The 17,654-nt window shown below is 57.0% G+C and overlaps 1 protein-coding gene across 5 annotated transcripts in view; it reads left to right on the top strand.

Annotated features, from left to right (window-relative positions):
* Positions 1-8,532: 8,532 nt before the first annotated feature.
* Positions 8,533-17,654, top strand: part of DDR1 (discoidin domain receptor tyrosine kinase 1) — a 29,746-nt gene continuing 20,624 nt past the window's right edge. For 2 of the 5 annotated variants that reach the window (XM_078848643.1, XM_078848638.1), the window contains exons 1-2: positions 8,533-8,807; positions 16,710-16,871. The gene's annotated coding sequence lies outside the window, so the exon portion shown is untranslated. Of the gene's footprint in view, positions 8,808-9,722; positions 9,966-16,709; positions 16,872-17,654 lie in introns of all 5 variants that reach the window. The other 3 variants (XM_078848639.1, XM_078848641.1, XM_078848640.1) reach the window with 3 other exon arrangements.

Genomic DNA, 17,654 nt, shown 5'->3' with positions numbered 1-17,654 from the left:
GGGGGGTCTAGGGGTTAGAGCAGGGGGGAGGGGCTGGGAGCTCGGACTCCTGGGTTCTGGCTCTGGGAGGGGAGCAGGGGGGTCTAGTGGTTAGAGCGGGGGGGAGGGGCTGGGAGCTCGGACTCCTGGGTTCTGGCTCTAGGAAGGGAGTGGAGTCTAGTGGTTAGAGAGGGGGCAGGGCTGGGAGCCAGGGCTCCTGGGTTCTGGCTTTGAGAGGCGAGTGGGGTCTAACTTGCTTCTCCCCCCTCCTGCCTCAAGGGTGCAGGATGGAGCCAGCTGCCCCGCTGGCCTTCAGGGCTGGAGGCTGGGTTAACCCCTTGGCTGCTGCTCTGCCATGAGCTGGAGAGGGGAAGGCGACTCTGTCTCTGCGACCAGGCCGGTGCAGGGGTCTGTGGGGGGGTGGGGGGATCATCACTGGCTGGGGCTGTTCTGCGGGAGGCAGGGGGCGGCTCGTCACCTGCTCTGGGGATCTGCCGATGCAGAACTGGGGTTATTGGCAGCTCCATTGATCGATCCCATCCCGCTCACTTAGATTCCCATTAGTGCTCTTGGGGGAGGGGAGGGGGCTCCTCTCTAAATTAACCCTCCCGGGGCTGCCTGAGGACTAGGGGCAGAGCTGGGGAAAGAACCCAGGAGTCCTGGCTCCCAGCCCCCCCCCCCGCTCTAACCACTAGACCCCACTCCCCTCCCAGAGCTGGGGAGAGAACCCAGGAGTCCTGGCTCCCAACACCCCTCCCCTCCCCAAGCTGGGGTACCCAGGGGCAACCGCCTTACATTGATTACCCATCATGCAGTTCAGTGTGTGTGTGTGTGGGGGGGAGGTCAGAGCCCCCCAGGCGGATCCAGACCCCTTTGCACTGCTGTGCTAAGGAGCCTGTGTAAATATCACAGGGCGCGGGTGAGAAATTTCACACACGGGGAAAAATATTTCCCAGGCATCGATGTAGCCTGGATCTCTGAGCCGCCGCCGCCTTCTGTGGCCAAATTCCACAGCTCAGCAAGGTCCCCCAGGACTCCTGGGTTCCAGTCCCAGCGCGGGGAGTGGGCGATACGGCTTGGCGGAGCCAGGACGCCTGGGTTCTATCCCCAGCTCTGGGAGGGCCGTGGGGTGCGGGGAAGGAAGCCAGGAGTCCTGGGTTCTACCCCTGAGGGAAAGTGGGTGCTGTGGCTCTGGGCCTCAGTTTCCCCACTGGAAGGGGATGGCGCGGGGCTGCATCTGTGTCCCAGGCCCCTTCCCTGCCCCAGGCCGGTTCATTGATCGGTGGCAGCTGCCTTCCTGGGGCTTCTGAATAATTCACCAGCTCCCCCACTTCCCGTGGGGGGCTCATTTCACAGCCTGGCTGGTGAATAATGGATGAACGAGTCCTTGCTCATGGTGGCTGCAGACCCCAAGGACGGGGGGGGCGGGGGGGGGCTTCTGCGAACAGCCCGCCTCCAGGAGAGCGGGAGGTGGGGGAGAGGTGAGACCATTCCAGGGATGGGGGGATCCGGTGCCGGGGTTTCCTTTAATCCCCCACCTGCCCGACCCCAACAGGTCTCTCTCTCTGAAGCTGGGGAGGAGGGAGAACCCGGACTGGATCATGAAGGAATCCGGAACCGGCCCACCCCGGGTTCTAGAACAGGTTCTCGGTGCCCTGATCTGGAACGCTGCCCGGGAATTTGGTGGCCTTGAATGGGTGTGTTGTGTGGGGGTTGCCTGCCCCAGCTGGAGCTGTTGATCATGGGAGCAAGGTGTGTGTGTGTGAGTCCCCCTGCCTGTCTCCCTGTTGCGGTGTGTGGTTGTTGCCTTGTGGGTCTGTGTTGCCTTGTGCCTCCGTGCTGCAGGGCACCCCTGTGTCACACTGTGTGTGTTGCATTGCGCATCTTTGTCGCTCTGTGTGTGTGTGTTTCCTGCCGCATCGCTGTGGTCCATGGGGCGCCCCTGTGTGTGTTGGCTTGGGCCCCTCTTTGCGTTCCCGGCATACGTGTCCAGTGTGTCGAGTTGTGCGTATCTCCTGGTGCATCTTTGGGTGGGGGCGTGCGGGTGCGGGTGTCCTTGTGCATCTCTGTTGCCGTGTGTGTGTGTGTGTGTGTGTGTGTGTGTGAGACGCAACCTGAGCAGAAAAACCGGACAAACCAGAAACTTGGGAATGAAAATTGAGACGGAGAAAGGGACTGAATTGGGGGTTGGGAAGAAATGATCTCAGCTGTGTGTGTGTGTCTCTCTGTAGGCCTGTGTGTGTAGTCATCTGTCTGCGTCTCTGTCTATCCCCATATCGCCGCGCCCCCCTCCCCCCAGCCTGTGTCTATATTTAACCATCTCCAGCAGCCAGGAATCTCTGCTGATAAAAACCCACTTGTCCGGCTGGGCCCCTGGCGGCTGCCTCGTCCCCACGCCCTGCTCGGGCTGGGCCCAGCCCGGTGCCCGCTGCTGGCATCGAGGGGCACCAGCAGAGCTGTGAGGGGCCAGGCCAGGGCTGGGGGGCAGGGGGCTTCAGCTGATGGAGCTGGGGGGTGCCCGGGTAGCTCATTATCCGCCCCCCATGGATACATCGCAGGCTGCATGTGCCCCCCTGGAGATGGGCACAGATGGGGAGCGAGAACTAATGAGCGTGGGACGCGCCCGCTGTCTGGGGACGGTGCGGATCTGTGCGCGCGTGAGAGAGAGAAATCAGCGGCCGCAGGGAATCGGGGCGGTGTCTGTCTGCCGCTGTATCTCTCGCTCCTTTTCTGCTTCAAGGTCTCCCCTTCTGGCTGGGAAAAACGAGTTTCGAATCCCTGGGTTGAAAGGTACTCCCTGCCCCCACCCCGTGCTGGAGGGTTGTGGGGTGTGAGCCTCCCTCCCCCAAATCTGGGTCAAAATCTCCCCCTTGCATCTTTTATTTAAAAATTCTTGCAGGGTTTTCGCTCTCTGCCCCCCCCGCCCCGCCATTCATGTAAAGTAAAATGAGTTTCAAAACCCCTTTCTCGCTGGGTTAAATGTCGGTTTCAAATACCCTCCTCCCTCTTCTTGCTGGAGAGAGAAGTGAGTTTCTAGTCCTGCCCTCATGCTAGGATAAAGTGAGTTTCAAATCCAGACCTTCTTCCTGGGTTAAAGGTCAGTTTCAAATACGCCTCCTCTTGGAAACACAAAATGAGTGTTAGAGAGCCCCCGACCTCTCTTCTTGGGGACAAAAGACTGTTTCAAATCCTCCCACAGGGACAGTGTGAGTGTTGAATCGCCCCCTTTGTGAGCACACGCTGTATTCTGCCCCTGCCCAAGTCCTCCCCTCCAGTGGGGCAGGGATGCATGTTAAAATCTCCCCACCAGACTCATGCTAACACTAGGGCGGGGGAGCCTGGAAACAGACCCAGCTGTCCCCTCGCACCACGCTGCTCCCGGCCCCACTCCACCAGCCCGGCAGCCAGGAGATCGCACCTGCTGGGGATGGGCCCCCACCCGCCTGCCACCGAACCCGGCACCTTCCCTGGCTTTGCCGGCAAAGGTGCCCAAGGTGGAGCCGGGACGGGCCCTCAGCAAACAGCTCAGGCCCCGATTCCTATCAACCTGCTGGGAGCCAGGACCTTCGCCTCTGGGGGGGGCCGGCTCCCATGGCTGGCTCAGGGACCTGTGTGTGTTGGGGGGGCGGGGGGGGCCTCTCATCCCTGGCTGGGGGATGATCTTGCTGCCTCCTGCAAACTGGCATCAGTGCTTATCTCCCGTCCGACTCAGCTCGGGGCTGCTGGGGGAGGCAGCCTGGGAGCTGCCTAGAGACAAGGGGGAACGTCGGGGCCTCTGCCGGCGCCCCTCACTCCTGACCCGCAGGGCCTGCTAGCCCAGCCCTGGGCTCCCCCAGCCCTGCCGGTGCCCCTCACTCCCGACCCGCAGCCCCCTGCTAGCCCAGCCCTGGGCTCCCCCAGCCCTGCTGGTGCCCCTCACTCCCGACCCGCAGCCCCCTGCTAGCCCAGCCCTGCCCCCCTAGCCCTGCCGGTGCCCCTCACTACCGACCCGCAGCCCCCTGCTAGCCCAGCCCTGCCCCCCCAACCCTGCCGGTGCCCCTCACTCCCGACCCGCAGCCCCCTGCCAGCCCAGCCCTGGGCTCCCCACCCCCATCTCTGCCGGTGCCCCTCACTCCCGACCCGCAGCCCCCTGCTAGCCCAGCCCTGCCCCCCCAGCCCTGCCGGTGCCCCTCACTCCCGACCCGCAGCCCCCTGCCAGCCCAGCCCTGGGCTCCCCACCCCCATCTCTGCCGGTGCCCCTCACTCCCGACCCGCAGCCCCCTGCTAGCCCAGCCCTGCCCCCCCAGCCCTGCCGGTGCCCCTCACTCCCGACCCGCAGACCCTGCCAGCCCTGCCCCCCCGACCCTGCCGGTGCCCCTCACTCCCGACCCGCAGCCCCTGCTAGCCCAGCCCTGGGCTCCCCACCCCCATCTCTGCCGGTGCCCCTCACTCCCGACCCGCAGCCCCCTGCTAGCCCAGCCCTGCCCCCCCAGCCCTGCCAGTGCCCCTCTCTCCCGACCCGCAGCCCCCTGCTAGCCCAGCCCTGCCCCCCCAGCCCTGCCGGTGCCCCTCACTCCCGACCCGCAGCCCCCTGCTAGCCCAGCCCTGGGCTCCCCACCCCCATCTCTGCCGGTGCCCCTCACTCCTGACCTGCAGCCCCCTGCCAGCCCAGCCCTGGGCTCCCCACCCCCATCTCTGCCGGTGCCCCTCACTCCCGACCCGCAGCCCCCTGCTAGCCCAGCCCTGCCCCCCCAGCCCTGCCGGTGCCCCTCACTCCCGACCCGCAGCCCCCTGCCAGCCCAGCCCTGGGCTCCCCACCCCCATCTCTGCCGGTGCCCCTCACTCCTGACCCGCAGCCCCTGCTAGCCCAGCCCTCCCCCCCCGTTCTGCGGGTGCAGCAGACCAAGGCCCGCTGGGCTATTCATGCCCCTTGTTCTATTGAGCCCATTGAAATCTCAGCACAAAGCCGCCGTGTCTGGGACACAAGGGATTCTGGGAAACCCGTTTTTCATGGCATCATGGCTCAGTGGGTAATCCCCCCCCCTGCAAACCCAGCCCCCCTCCCATCACCTGATCCCAACCCCCCAGTGCAGCCAGAGCCTCCAGATTAACCCTCTGCTCTCCAGGGCAGGAGAGGTTGGTGTTCCGGAGGTGTACAGCACCCGGCGCAGGGGGTGCTGGTCTGGGAGGGAGGCGGGGGGCAGACCTTGCCCCTGGCTTGGGGGGTGATAGGAGGCACAGAGGCAGAAGCCGGTAAGGGGCTGCAGTAGAGGGGGATGGAGGGTGGCTTATGGGGGGGCCTGCTCCCCCTTTGGTTGCCGTGAGCACAAGCTCCGAAGCCTGGGCCCCTCTGGTCGCTAAGGTCCTGGCAGGGATGCTTAGACGCCAGGATCCAGCTGGGTCTGCCCAGGGTGTCCCTGCCGCAGCTGCCGGCCACAAGGCCGGGGCTCTGAGATGAGAACCAGCCCACTTGGGCCCCGGAGGGCACAGGGGGGCTGGCTGGAATGGCAGGTGTCCTGTGGAGAGCTGATGGGGCAGGGCTGGGAGCCAGGACTCCTGGGTTCTCTCCCCAGCTCTGGGAGGGGAGTGGGATCTAGTGGTTAGAGCCGGGGGGGGGGCAGGGGCGGGGTGGGCTGCACATCAGGACTCCTGGGTTCTATTCCTATTCATTGTTTCCCTGTCTGGGCTGGGGGTGGGGAATGACCTCCTTGTCAACCAACCCCCAGCGCCAACATGCCCAGACAGGGCCGGGCAGGGGAATCTGCCACACGTAGGGCGGCGTCTCCTGGCAGCTCGGGCGCGGGCGCTGGGCACAACTCTCAGCGCCTCCCTCCCGCTGTTTGTCTCTTTCTTCCCCCAGCCCTCGCTCATCCTCCCCTCCTTCTCGCTCTCTTCTTCCCTCCCTCTCTCCTGCCTCCCTCCTCTTCTCCCTCAGCCCCCCTGTCTCCCCGCCGGGCCCTTTCCCTTCCCTTCTCTCCTTTCCTCTTTTCCTCCCTGGCTGGCTTAACGTGGCCGCTCCCTGGTTTTCCCCAGGCCTCCGCAAGCTGGAGCCAAGATTTCCCACCTCATGGGATGGGGGGGCGGGGGGAACCATTGGCCCAAAAATCATCGTTTTCCCTCTGCCCGCCCCCGACCTCACCCTGCTCTGAGTCACCCCAGTGCCAGGGGCCCGGACCTGCCTCAGCAGGTGGAAGGTGCTTTCCAACCCGCTGGAGGACCCAGCTCATCCCCTGGTACCTGGCTGGGGACTGGAAAGAAATCTGTGTCTTCAACCTGCCGCCTCCCCAGCCTGGGGCCGGATTGTGGCTGGCGCCCCCTAGAGGGGACAGGCCCCGTGCCCCGTTCCCCACCCCCCTGAGCCAGCCAATCCCTGCCTGGGGCCGGATCGGGGCTGGCGCCCCCTAGAGGGGACAGGCCCCATGTCCTGTTCCCTGCCCCCCTGAGCCAGCCAATCCCTGCCTGGGGCTGGATGGGAGCCAGCAACCCCTAGAGGGGACAGGCCCCATGTCCCGTTCCCCACCCCCTGAGCCAGTGAATCCCTGGCTGGGACCGGATGGGAGCCAGCAACCCCTAGAGGGGACAGGCCCCGTGACCCATTTCCCACTCCCCTGCGCCAACCTGTTGGAGTTCAAGTTGGTGCCCCGAGAGGGCAAAGGCCCCCGTGGCTGTAGGGGAAATCCTACGCTGCTATTGTGCTTTCTAATTCCAACTTTCACTCTTGCTATTTTCCTGTCCCCAAAGCCACATAAGGCCTGGAGGGTGGATCGAAGCCAAACTAAAGGGCTGGCAGGAGCCAGGATTTCCGAAGACTGACTCCTGCGTGATTCACACCATGTACCTTGAGCTCAGCTCTCACAAACCTTGGCTCCGGCTGTTGCCTCTTGCTGGGAATAAATGAGTTTTGAAGCCATGTCCCGTTACTGGGAAAATGTGAGTTCCCTACCCCAGCTGTTGGCTGGGAAAAATGAATTGTGATAGGAAATGTGAGTTTCAAGTCCCCCCCACCTTTCTACCCAGGGAACAGGTGAGTTCCAAATCCCCCATCTTGTTAGGAGAAAGTGAGTTTTAAATCACACCTCTTGTGAGGAATAAGGACTTTCAACTCTTCTGTCTTCCTGGGGGCAGGCTGAGGGGAAAATATGAGTTTCCATATAAAAGTTCCCAGAACAGGGACTAGAATCCCGGAGTCCTAACTTCCAGCTCCCCATACCCCACTCCCCTCCCAGAACCGGGGATATGACCCGGCAGTACTGAATTCCGGTCTTGTGATTTGGTGATGCAACAAGGCTGCAAAAGAGGGGGGCTCTTTGCCCAGTGGTGGCAAGAATTTGGGCTGGGGCAGAACCGAGGCCTGTGGTAGTGTGCAGGGGCGACTTGAAACTCACATTTTCCCCCAGGCAGAAGGAGGGTATGAAACTCTTTTTCCAGCAAGTGAGGAGGTTTTTCCTCACTTGTCCGGTCAAAAGGGAAGATTTGAAACTCACGTTTTGCCCCCCAGAGGATTGACTTGAAACTCATTTTTTCCCAGCGGGAGAGGAGATTTATAACTGATCTTGTTCCTAGCAGGAGAAGAACTGAAGCTCCTTATTTCCCCTCAAAAACCACAATCATTCAGGCAACTAGTGGGAGGGATTTGAAACTCACTTTATCCTGGCATGAGGGTGGGGCTGGGGGGAATTGAAATTTGCCTGAGCCTAACATGGTATAGTGGGAATTGAAACTCACTTATCCTGGCATTGGAGGGGGGAAATTGTAACTCTCTTTATCCTGGCATGGGGCGGGGGGATAGAAACTCATTTTATTCTGGAATTGGAGGGGGGAATTGAAACTCACTTGATCCCAGCATGGAGTGGGGGGTGGGGTGCAGGGGGGACCCAAACACACTTGATCTGAGCACGGGGTGGGAGGAATTGAAACTCTCTTTATCCTGGCATTGGAGGGGGGGCGGGGAATAGAAACTCATTTTATTCTGGAATTGGAGGGGGGAATTGAAACTCACTTGATCCCAGCATGGAGTGGGGGGCGGGGTGCAGGGGGGACCCAAACTCGCTTGATCCTTGCATGGGGTGGGAGGAATTGAAACTCTCTTTATCCTGGCTTTATCCTGGCATTGGAGGGGGGGAATTGAAACTCCCTTGAGCCTAGCCCGGGGCAGGTGGGCAGAGAGAGGAGACCCCCTTGCTGCTTTCCCAAAGCCAGCAGGTGGGGATTTTGCAAACAGCTTTCTGACAGCTGGGGGGCTGGGATTCCTGCCCCCCCCCCACCACTTCCTTTCTGTGCTTGGTGGAAATCCAGGGACTCCCCCCGCTCCCACGGAGAGCTGTCTCCTTTGGGCCCTAGGCTACCTAGACACAGCCCCCCCCTCCGAGGGGCCCTCTCGTGGGAAGCCTGCAGCCAGCAGCTGGGAGGTGTGTGTGTTAATTCCAGAGCTGAGGGAGGCGGGGGGGGGTGTGTGTGTGTGTGTGTGGAAAGGGGGGGGCGGGGATTTCTGGGCTTTTTGCCCAGCCTCTGCCAGCGAATCCTGGCCCCTGGAGAAGGCACCAGGCTGCGGATTTGCATAAACTCCCGATGAGCTCAGGGGAGCAGCTGGGGAGACTCCGGGGCGGCAGGACTCGGGGCGGTTTCACGCCGGAGCGGAGCCGGGCTCTGGTACCGTTCGGAACCGCTGCTTGGATCTGGGGTTTTCCCTCCGGATCGGAGCCGGCTCCCCCGCAAAGCTGGATTTACAAAGCGGAGTAAAACCCGGGTGTCTTTCCCTTCCCTGCCCAGGGATTTTCACCTTCCTGGTTTCCAGGGGGTTACATGGTGTTTGGCGTCTGCCAGGCGGAAGATCGGAGCGGCCGGGAAAGGTACCGTGTTTGGGCTTGACCTTGATCCGGGAGGGCAGGAAGCCGGGGTGATCTGGCGGCACCCCAAAACTTCCGGGTCTCTGACGGGGGTGGAACTCCGCTGGCTTCTGAGCTCAGTGACCCCGGTGTAAATCCGGAGTGACTCCTCTGCAATGGAGTCCAGGCTGGATTCTGAGCTCAGTGACCCCGGTGTAAATCCGGAGTGATTCTGCTGCAATGGAGTCCAGGCTGGATTCTGAGCACAGTGACCCCGGTGTAAATCCGGAGTGACTCCTCTGCAATGGGGTCCAGGCTGGATTCTGAGCTCAGTGACCCCGGTGTAAATCCGGAGTGACTCCTCTGCAATGGGGTCCAGGCTGGATTCTGAGCTCAGTGACCCCGGTGTAAATCCGGAGTGACTCCTCTGCAATGGGGTCCAGGCTGGATTCTGAGCTCAGTGACCCCGGTGTAAATCCGGAGTGACTCCTCTGCAATGGGGTCCAGGCTGGATTCTGAGCTCAGTGACCCCGGTGTAAATCCGGAGTGACTCCTCTGCAATGGGGTCCAGGCTGGATTCTGATCTCCAGTGACCCTGGAGCAAAACGGGTGAACCTGAGCTCAGCATCCCAGCCTTGCTATTTCAGGTTCCGCTGGGGCTCTGAAGTTTCCAGACGGCTCCGAAAGGGGCGGGGGGGGGGGGGGCGAGGGGAGACGCCAGGTATCAGCTCAGACCTGAGCCATTTTTAACCAGCCACTTCCAAGCGGTTCCCTCCTTCCTGCTGCCTTTTCACCAGTCCCTGCGTCCCCCTCTGTCCCTGCCAGCCAGCTGCTCTGGGGGTCGCCAGCACCCTCCTGCTAGGGCCAGCCCAGGAAGGAGGACTAATTACAAGCAATGAAAACAGCATTAGCAAGAATCCTTATTCTCTTGCTCGGAAGGGTGAAAGGAAACATCGCACCGATGGGCCCCATGAGTACAAAGGACCAGGACCAAACCCATCACTGTCAGCGGTGTTGGCGGATGTAAATTAATAGCATTGATACTCAATAATGGATACTCAATAATGGATAGATGCAGGAATAACTCGAAACACCGCTGTTATTAAAAGGAAAACAACAAAAAAAGCAGAAAAGGGAATATTGACAGAGAGACTGAAATAGCACCTTGCTGTAACAATACAGGTGAGAATAAATCATAGAATTTACTGTTTCTATTACAGTAAATGTATGTCATTATTTATTTATTTGTGTATAAGCTGCAGCTGAGATCAGGGCCCCATGGTGCCGGGCGCTGCCCAGACACCCGGGTAGAGACAGGCCCTGCCCCAGCTGAGATCAGGGCCCCATGGTGCCGGGCGCTGCCCAGACACCCAGGGAGAGACAGGCCCTGCCCCAGCTGAGATCAGGGCCCCGTTGTGCCGGGCGCTGCCCAGACCTACAGGGAGACAGGTCCTGCCCCAGAAATCTTACACACAGGACAGACAAGGGGCTGGAGGGGAAACTGAAGCCCAGAGAGGGCCCGTGAGGTGTGCAAGGTCCGTGACAGAGGCAGAAACAGAACCCAGGTGTCCTGCGGCCCAGTCTGGAGCCCCGCCCACACGACTGTTAGTATGCAGATAACCACTCACGAGGTTTATAATCCGTTAAGAAGCCGTGGGGTGAAAGGTCGTGATTATTTCTGCAGAAAAGTCCTGTTTCGGACTGAATCCGAAGGACGGAAGGGAAATGGTCCGGATGGGTAGTAGCCTCGGGTGAACGCGAGGTGTGGGTTTTTTCAAATCTAAGTAATATTCTCATTTTGATTTAGCTCAAAACAATTAGGAATTGATTTAAGTTTCAACCAAATTAAAACACACTTAAAACCCACACTGGGGTTTGGCAACCCATGAACACAATTGTTTAAAGGTGGCAGATTTGTGGGCAGACAAAGCTGGGATTTGAGAGGGGCTTGAAACTCACTTTGTCCCCCAGGAAGAAAGGGAGGTTTGAAACGGATTTTTTTCCCCCAAGCAGAAAGGGGAGTTTGAAACTCATTTTTTCTCCAAGGACGAAAGCAGGGATTTGAAACTCACTTTTCAAAGGAGTTCAAAGGCCCAAATCCCTTTGTATTTCAGCAAGAACCTAAATCTTTCAGAAATCTGACCTGGGATCCTAATTGCTGTGTTGCCACTTAAGCATTGTTTCATGTAGTTATTTCTTGCTACTATTTGTGTGCGTTGCCATTGTGTGTTCTCATTTACTCTGTGGGTGTCTGTATTGGTGGCTAGCATTGCGTTTAATGCACTTATTTCTCGTCTTGTGGTTGGGTGTTGGTTCTTGTCACGGTTCGTGTGTGCGTGAGGCAGTTATGCGTTGCGGTTCATCGCATATGTGCGTATTGTTGGGAAGAGTTGTGATAGTTACACATTTTGTTAGTTGTTGGGTTGTGTGTGTTGCCCCTGGGATGGTTAGATCTGGGCAGGAACTGTGTTTTCCATTTTGTGGGACGTTCCACAATGTTGGATTTTTCCCCCTGTTCTAAAGTGGAACGAAAACCATTATTTATTTATTTTATTTTAAATTTCCCATGAAACAGAATTCCCAAATAATGTCATTTTCAGGCCAATCAAAATATTCCATTTCAAGGAACCTGAAACACTTCATTCTGCTTTTGACCGTCCACAACTTTTTATTATTTGTGTCTCTAAAGAAACACGGAGCCATGCTTCCAGCTGCGGTTTCCAAACGAGCGCTCCAAACCATCCCGGAAACGTCAAAAGCGGGATGTTGCCATGCGAGCCGAACGCTTCGTTCGGGGTTGTACCACCATGAACTTTTGTTGAAATTGACACGTTTTCCGAAACGTTTTGGTTTAGCCAAAAGTGGTGGTGATGGTGGTGGGGGTTTTGTCACCCCCCCGCCAAAAAAAAAAGTTTAGCTGAAAAATGTCCAGCTTTGTTGATCGTCCTGGAGTGTCGGAGTTTTTTGTGCGGCTATGAATTGCAGACGCAGTGCGGTTATGAGCAGGCTTGAGAAATGTATGAGTGGAATGATACACTGGGGCTGGCTGAAATAACAGGGGGCTCGTCCCAGTGACCCGGTTCTGCAGCCGATCTTCCTGTTATCAGTAGCTCATGTTGCCAACACACGGATCTATGTTATCCTCCTTGCTAGGATGCCAAGGTCCGTGTTGCTGTTGTGGTTTATTGCGTGTATCCGTATTGCGGTTGGCAGTGGCTGTTGTTGGTTTGTGTTCTTGTTAAATGTATTTATCGTTGTCGGTGTGTGCATTGCGGCCTCTGTGTTTAGTTGTGGCTAACGTTGCCGGCGGCGGGGCGTGTATTTGCTGTTTGTTTCGACACTTTTGATCAAGAGCTCCCCTCCCTCCATCCCCGTCGGCATCTCTCTGTCTCCGTCCCTGCACGCATCTCTCCTTATCCGTCCCACGCCAGTTTCTCACCCTAGGCCGGCCTCCCGTCTCAAGCCCATGGCCAAGCGCCAGCTGTCTGACCGGGGAGCTGTCTTTAGCCCTTGGCTCGTCCCCCGCCGTACATGACTCTGCGGGCTCCACGGTCGGCTGAGCGTGTCGGGGGAGGTTACGGGTGCTCTGGGGATGTGTGCGTGGGCCGGGAATCCCAGCTGAGGGGGGGCCCAGGGCCATTACGACCCTTGGGAGACCCGGCATGTTTCGGTGCTCTCCGGAGGCAGGAGGGGCTGGTTGGACGGTCTGATCCAGGCCCGGAGAGCAGGGCTGAGGGCAGGCTGGAGGGTTTGCAGCGGTGCCTGGGGCGGGCTGGCTGGCTGCACAGACCGGAGGTGCTGAGGGACAGAGGCCGGCTCTAAGGGGGCGTTGCGACTGCGTGTGGGGCACGTGGGAGGTGGGACATGGGTGACTCTAAACGCTTAGCTCAATAGATCATTAATTATTAAGAATTCATCGAATGCCTAGCTGACTGAACTAATTAACCCGAATGATTATGACTCCGAAGGCCAGATCAATGCTATTAATAATCTAGGGATCTCTACATTATTGGTAATACTCACTCTAATGACTGGATTATGACGGTATGGTGACAATTTCATCCTCTTTTACTGCAGGTTGACGAGCGAAAGCACGGCTCGTGTGAGAAATGCCTAGATTAATACTTGAGCAGTTATTAACCACTTAATGACGAGAGTGACAGCGTAATAATTATTAATGACTAGATTAATACTTAATAATTTGACAGCATTGGTACATCATTAATTACCTGTTGAGTCTTAGATCGATACATTAATTATCTAGTCATTAGTCATAATTATTAATCATTAATGCACTGAGCTAGGCATGAGAGTAATTATACATATGTGTTAATTAATGTAGTCATTAGTGTACTAACTATTAATGGCTTGCTCTAATCAGAGCAATAATTAATGTATATTTAATTGTTAGTCATAAATAATAAATAGATCACATGGATAGTTACTCTAATGACTAGAGAGATCCATTCATAATTAGGATGCTAATGACTAATATTTTAATTATATATTATTAATACTTACTCCCATGCCTAGATCAATACATTATTCATTACTCATCTAATGACTGGATCGCCTCGGGGGGGAGGGAGAGCTCAGTGGTTTGAGCATTGGCCTGCTAAACCCAGGGTTGTGAGTTCAATCCTTGAGGAGGCCATTTAGGGATCTGGGGCAAAAAATTGGGGATTGGTCCTGCTTTGAGCACTAGATGACCTCCTGAGGTCCCTTCCAGCCCTGCTAGTCTATGATTGATTCCTTTATCAATTGTTGCCCTTCCCTCGGCGCCCAAGTGTCTGCCCTAGCTGCTCCCTGGGCGTATCTGGCTGTGCGCACGCGACCTGCAGGGCCCCCTCCCTTCGGCATCCGGACCCTGAAACCCCAGAGCGCTTAAAGCCCACAGACGGTCCCCCCGCCGAACTCCCTCGTGGGCCCGAGCCGGGCGGCGAGCTCCGAACACAAGGCGACGCAGCCCTACCTTGGCGCGCCCTGGCTGGAGGACACCTCGGTTCAGTCCCCCTACTCCCCACGCCCCCCCCGGCCTGCAAAGAAGGGCTTTCAAGAGGGGATCTCAGGTGAGACGCGCTATCTCAGAGTTCTGGGGAGACTCCACAGTGTGCGATTTGGTTTTCAAACATGTCATTTTGACAGACAAATTGCTGTTTATTTTAAGCATCCCCCCTGCCCCCAGTGTGGAATGATTGAAACTTTCGCAGTTGAGTGCAATCCTGGGGCGGGGGGGCGGGGTTCAGCATTCCCCCCCCCCCACAATTTGTATCGATTTTAGCTGTTCACAGTTGCAGGAGATTTGGGGAGGTGGGGATTTGACGCTGGCCTTTTAGCCACATTACGGCGCTCCAACAGCATTCTTCCTAGCCCTCCTAGAAATGTTGGGCTGGAAGGGACCTCGAGAGGTCATTGAGTCCAGCCCCCTGCGCTGAGGCAGGACCCAGTAAACCTAGACCAGCCCTGACAGGTGTTTGTCCAGCCCGGTCTTAAAATCTCCAGTGTGGGGGATTCCACAAACCGCCCTTGGAGCCTGGTCCAGGGCTTAACTTCCCTTGTAACTAGAAAGTTTTTCCTAATATCGAACCTAAATCTCCCTTGTTACAGAAGAAGCCATTACATCTTGTCCTGCCTTCAGTGCATATGGAGAGCAATTGATCACTGTCCTCTGTACAGCAGCCCTTAACAGATTTGAAGACTATTGATCCCCCCCCTTCAGTTTTTTTTCCCCTTACTTTGCCTAGCTGGGGAATTTGGATTGTTATTGGCGGGAATAACTTTTCTTGTCGGTTTTGCTGCGCGCGGACGGCGAAAATGACATTTTCCGACATTTGACTGATACAAATCGACTCCCTCCGCGCTGGATGGCATACAGCTCCCTCCGTCTCTGCTGTCAAAACTTTGCCACTATGAGAAAATATTTTTAAGAGGCAGTTGGAGTGGGGGGGCACTGGGGCCCGACTTTCCCGCATGAGAGCCCCCGCCGCTGGATGACAGGGGTCGTTCTCCTGCTTGCTCTCCTTCTGATCCTTTCGCTCCTTAATCCAGAGTGGCACAATTTCTGCAGGAGAGATGGAGGGAGCCATGCAGACTACCCCGTGGCCCAGTGGTTCGGGCACTCCCTTGAGAGGTGGCGGAGTCCAGTTCAAAACCCGCCATGCAGAGCGGGGAATTGAACCTGGGTCTCCCAGCTGAGTGCTCGAATGCCCAGGCTAAAAGCTACGTGGGAGAATCTCTGCCCCCAGCCGGCGGAGGCCCCCAGAGGAGGTTTGCAGCTGAGAAGGCCGAGTGGCGCTAGACGCCTCCCTACAGCCCGGACTTTGTCACCTTTCTCGGAAGAGGGGCGGGGCTTAGGCCACACCCCTCCGGTTGGCATCTTCCATAGGCTAGGTGGGAAGCAGCCTAAACTAGCCAATGTTCAGTTGTGAATCTGGCCCTTAGACGCTACGTGCCTCAGTTTCCCCATCTATACAATGGGGATAAGAGCATTGCCTGCCATACAGGGGTTTGGGAAGGATAAATCCATGAGTTTGTGAAATGAGCAAGAACTACTGATGAGAAGGGCTGTCTAAGAGCTAGGTATTCTAATTACATACCTGGCCTGTTATCAACACCAATCAGCAACCAACAGTACCAATAATAGACATGATACTTTATTATTACAATCTGCATATTTATCTGTGGTCAGCAATGAATAGAATCAGTTTTATTATACACTACATGTTTATTATAATTATTAATGATTTATATAATGGGAAATCAGCTCTTAGTACGATTAAGTATTATAACTAGCTATTCTTATTAGCAAGAACATATTTGATTGGTTTTTGCCGATTAGCATTTAGTACATTGATATGGTTAATCAGCTAGTGGTCGATAATTACTAAATATAACGTTGTTGTTATAACTGTAATTAGCAAATCGTCATTATCTGTCACTATTTGCTCCTTGAAGCGTTTGTTCGTGCCAGGTGAAATTCGGACCCTATTGAATCCGGAGTGAATCTGGAGTGACCTGACTGCCGTCAGTGACCTCAGAGTGAATCCGTGTGACCCCATTGGGCTGGGCGCGGGGTGGTATCTAAGCAGGGTGAGGGAGATATCTGGTGGGAATGGCTTAGACCGATTTTAGAACGGGACAGAAATTGGTACGTTTGGATGGAGTTGCTGGTAGCTGATCTGGTTCTGGGGTTAGAGTCAGACTTTGATTCCTTATTTATTTCTTTCTTTCTTTCTTTCTTCCTCCCTCCACCTGCCTCCTGTCTGAACCCCAGTACCCCAACTTGAATTGGGGGCGGGGGCTAGAGTTTGGCTGCTCCCATGCAGCGATTGGCTGGCTAGCATGCCACCTGCCGGGCCGAGGTGTATTACACTGGGAAAGGGACTTGGGGGGCTTTGGGGGGTGCTGGTGTGCATTGGAGGCAGAGCTCAAGAGGTGTGCGTGGAGGGGTGACCCGAAAGCAAGTGTGGAAAATCGGACGTGGGTGTGGGCGAGAATAGGTGCTTATATAAGACAAATCCCCAAATATTGGGGACGATCCCGATACAGTGTTGTCGGGACGGCCGGTCACCCTCCGTGGGTGGTGCGTCTGGCCTGGTCTCTGCCCTTTCGGGCTGGTTGGGAATTTTTTGACAAAATGTCCCGTCTCCCCCGCCCCGAAAAATGTCAATTCATTCAAGCTGATCCGCCTGACTGGAAAACGTGTGGAATTTTGTTCCCGAAACTTTCCAAAACTCCGTGCTGGTATTTTCGGAATGAAAAGGTTGGGGGTTCCCCCCCTCCCGCTGAGAAACGACTTGTTGGTTTTAAAACTGAACTCGGCAGAAACCGAAGAGAGGCTGGACTGGAAACAAAACGTTTGGATTCTTTCCACTCCCCCACCTAACATTTTCCTTTGTTGTTTCCCCAATTTTTTTTGAAATTTAGACTTTCTGTCCCGATTCGAGACGGGACAAATCGATCAGAATCTCGGGGCGGGAAACCAGGATAAGAAAAATCCCTTTTGTGTGTATGTCTGCACGGCCCTCGGAGCAGCCGGCCCGTCTGTCCCGGGCTCGATCCTGGAGCCTCTGGTTGAAGGTTAAGGAGGTACGGAGGTTGCGGTTGCAGGAAGTGTCCAGGGAGGGTGGGGGTGGCGCGTGTGGACCGACCAGGTACACAGTCCAGCTCAGGCAGAAAACGCTTGTCTTGGCTTCTCTCCCCCCGCCCCGCCCCCCCGCCAACCAGCCAGGCCATTGTGCCGGCTCTGAATACAGCTGGGGAAGCGTGGGCAGCATGGCAACGAGCTGGGGGGAGGGGGAGACGTAACACGCAGCTCAGGGCACCGCAGGGCGTACTCAGACCCACTGTCACACCCGACCAGAGCATTGCAACCGCACAGACACTCCCACACACATCCAGCCCCCCCCGCCGCTCTAACCACTGGGCCCCACTCCCTTCCCAGTGCCATGGGTAGAACCCAGGAGTCCTGGCTCCCAGCCCCCCGCCGCTCTAACCCACCAGACCCCACTCCCCCTCCCTGAGCCGCGGGAGAACCCAGGAGTCCTGGCTCCCAGCCCCCCCCGTGTTCTAACCACTAGACCCCACTCCCCTCCCCGAGCCAGGAGAGAACCGAGGAGTCCTGGCTCCCAGCCCCCGCTGCTCTAACCACTAGACCCCACTCCCGTCTCTGAGCTGGGAGAGAACCCAGGAGTCCTGGCTCCCAGCCCCCGCTGCTCTAACCACAAGACCCCACTCCCTTCCCCGAGCCGGGGAGAGAACCCAGGAGTCCTGGCAAGAAATCGCTGAAGTTAGGCAAGTCACCTGTGGGCCCCTTAACCCTCCCCTGCTGTCTGCTGTGTCACCATGGCTGAGAGCCCAAATACCCAGCTG

Source organism: Lepidochelys kempii, chromosome 14, assembly GCF_965140285.1.
Source record: "Lepidochelys kempii isolate rLepKem1 chromosome 14, rLepKem1.hap1, whole genome shotgun sequence".
Taxonomy (NCBI): domain Eukaryota; kingdom Metazoa; phylum Chordata; order Testudines; family Cheloniidae; genus Lepidochelys; species Lepidochelys kempii.
This window is presented reverse-complemented; position numbering and strand designations above follow the sequence as displayed.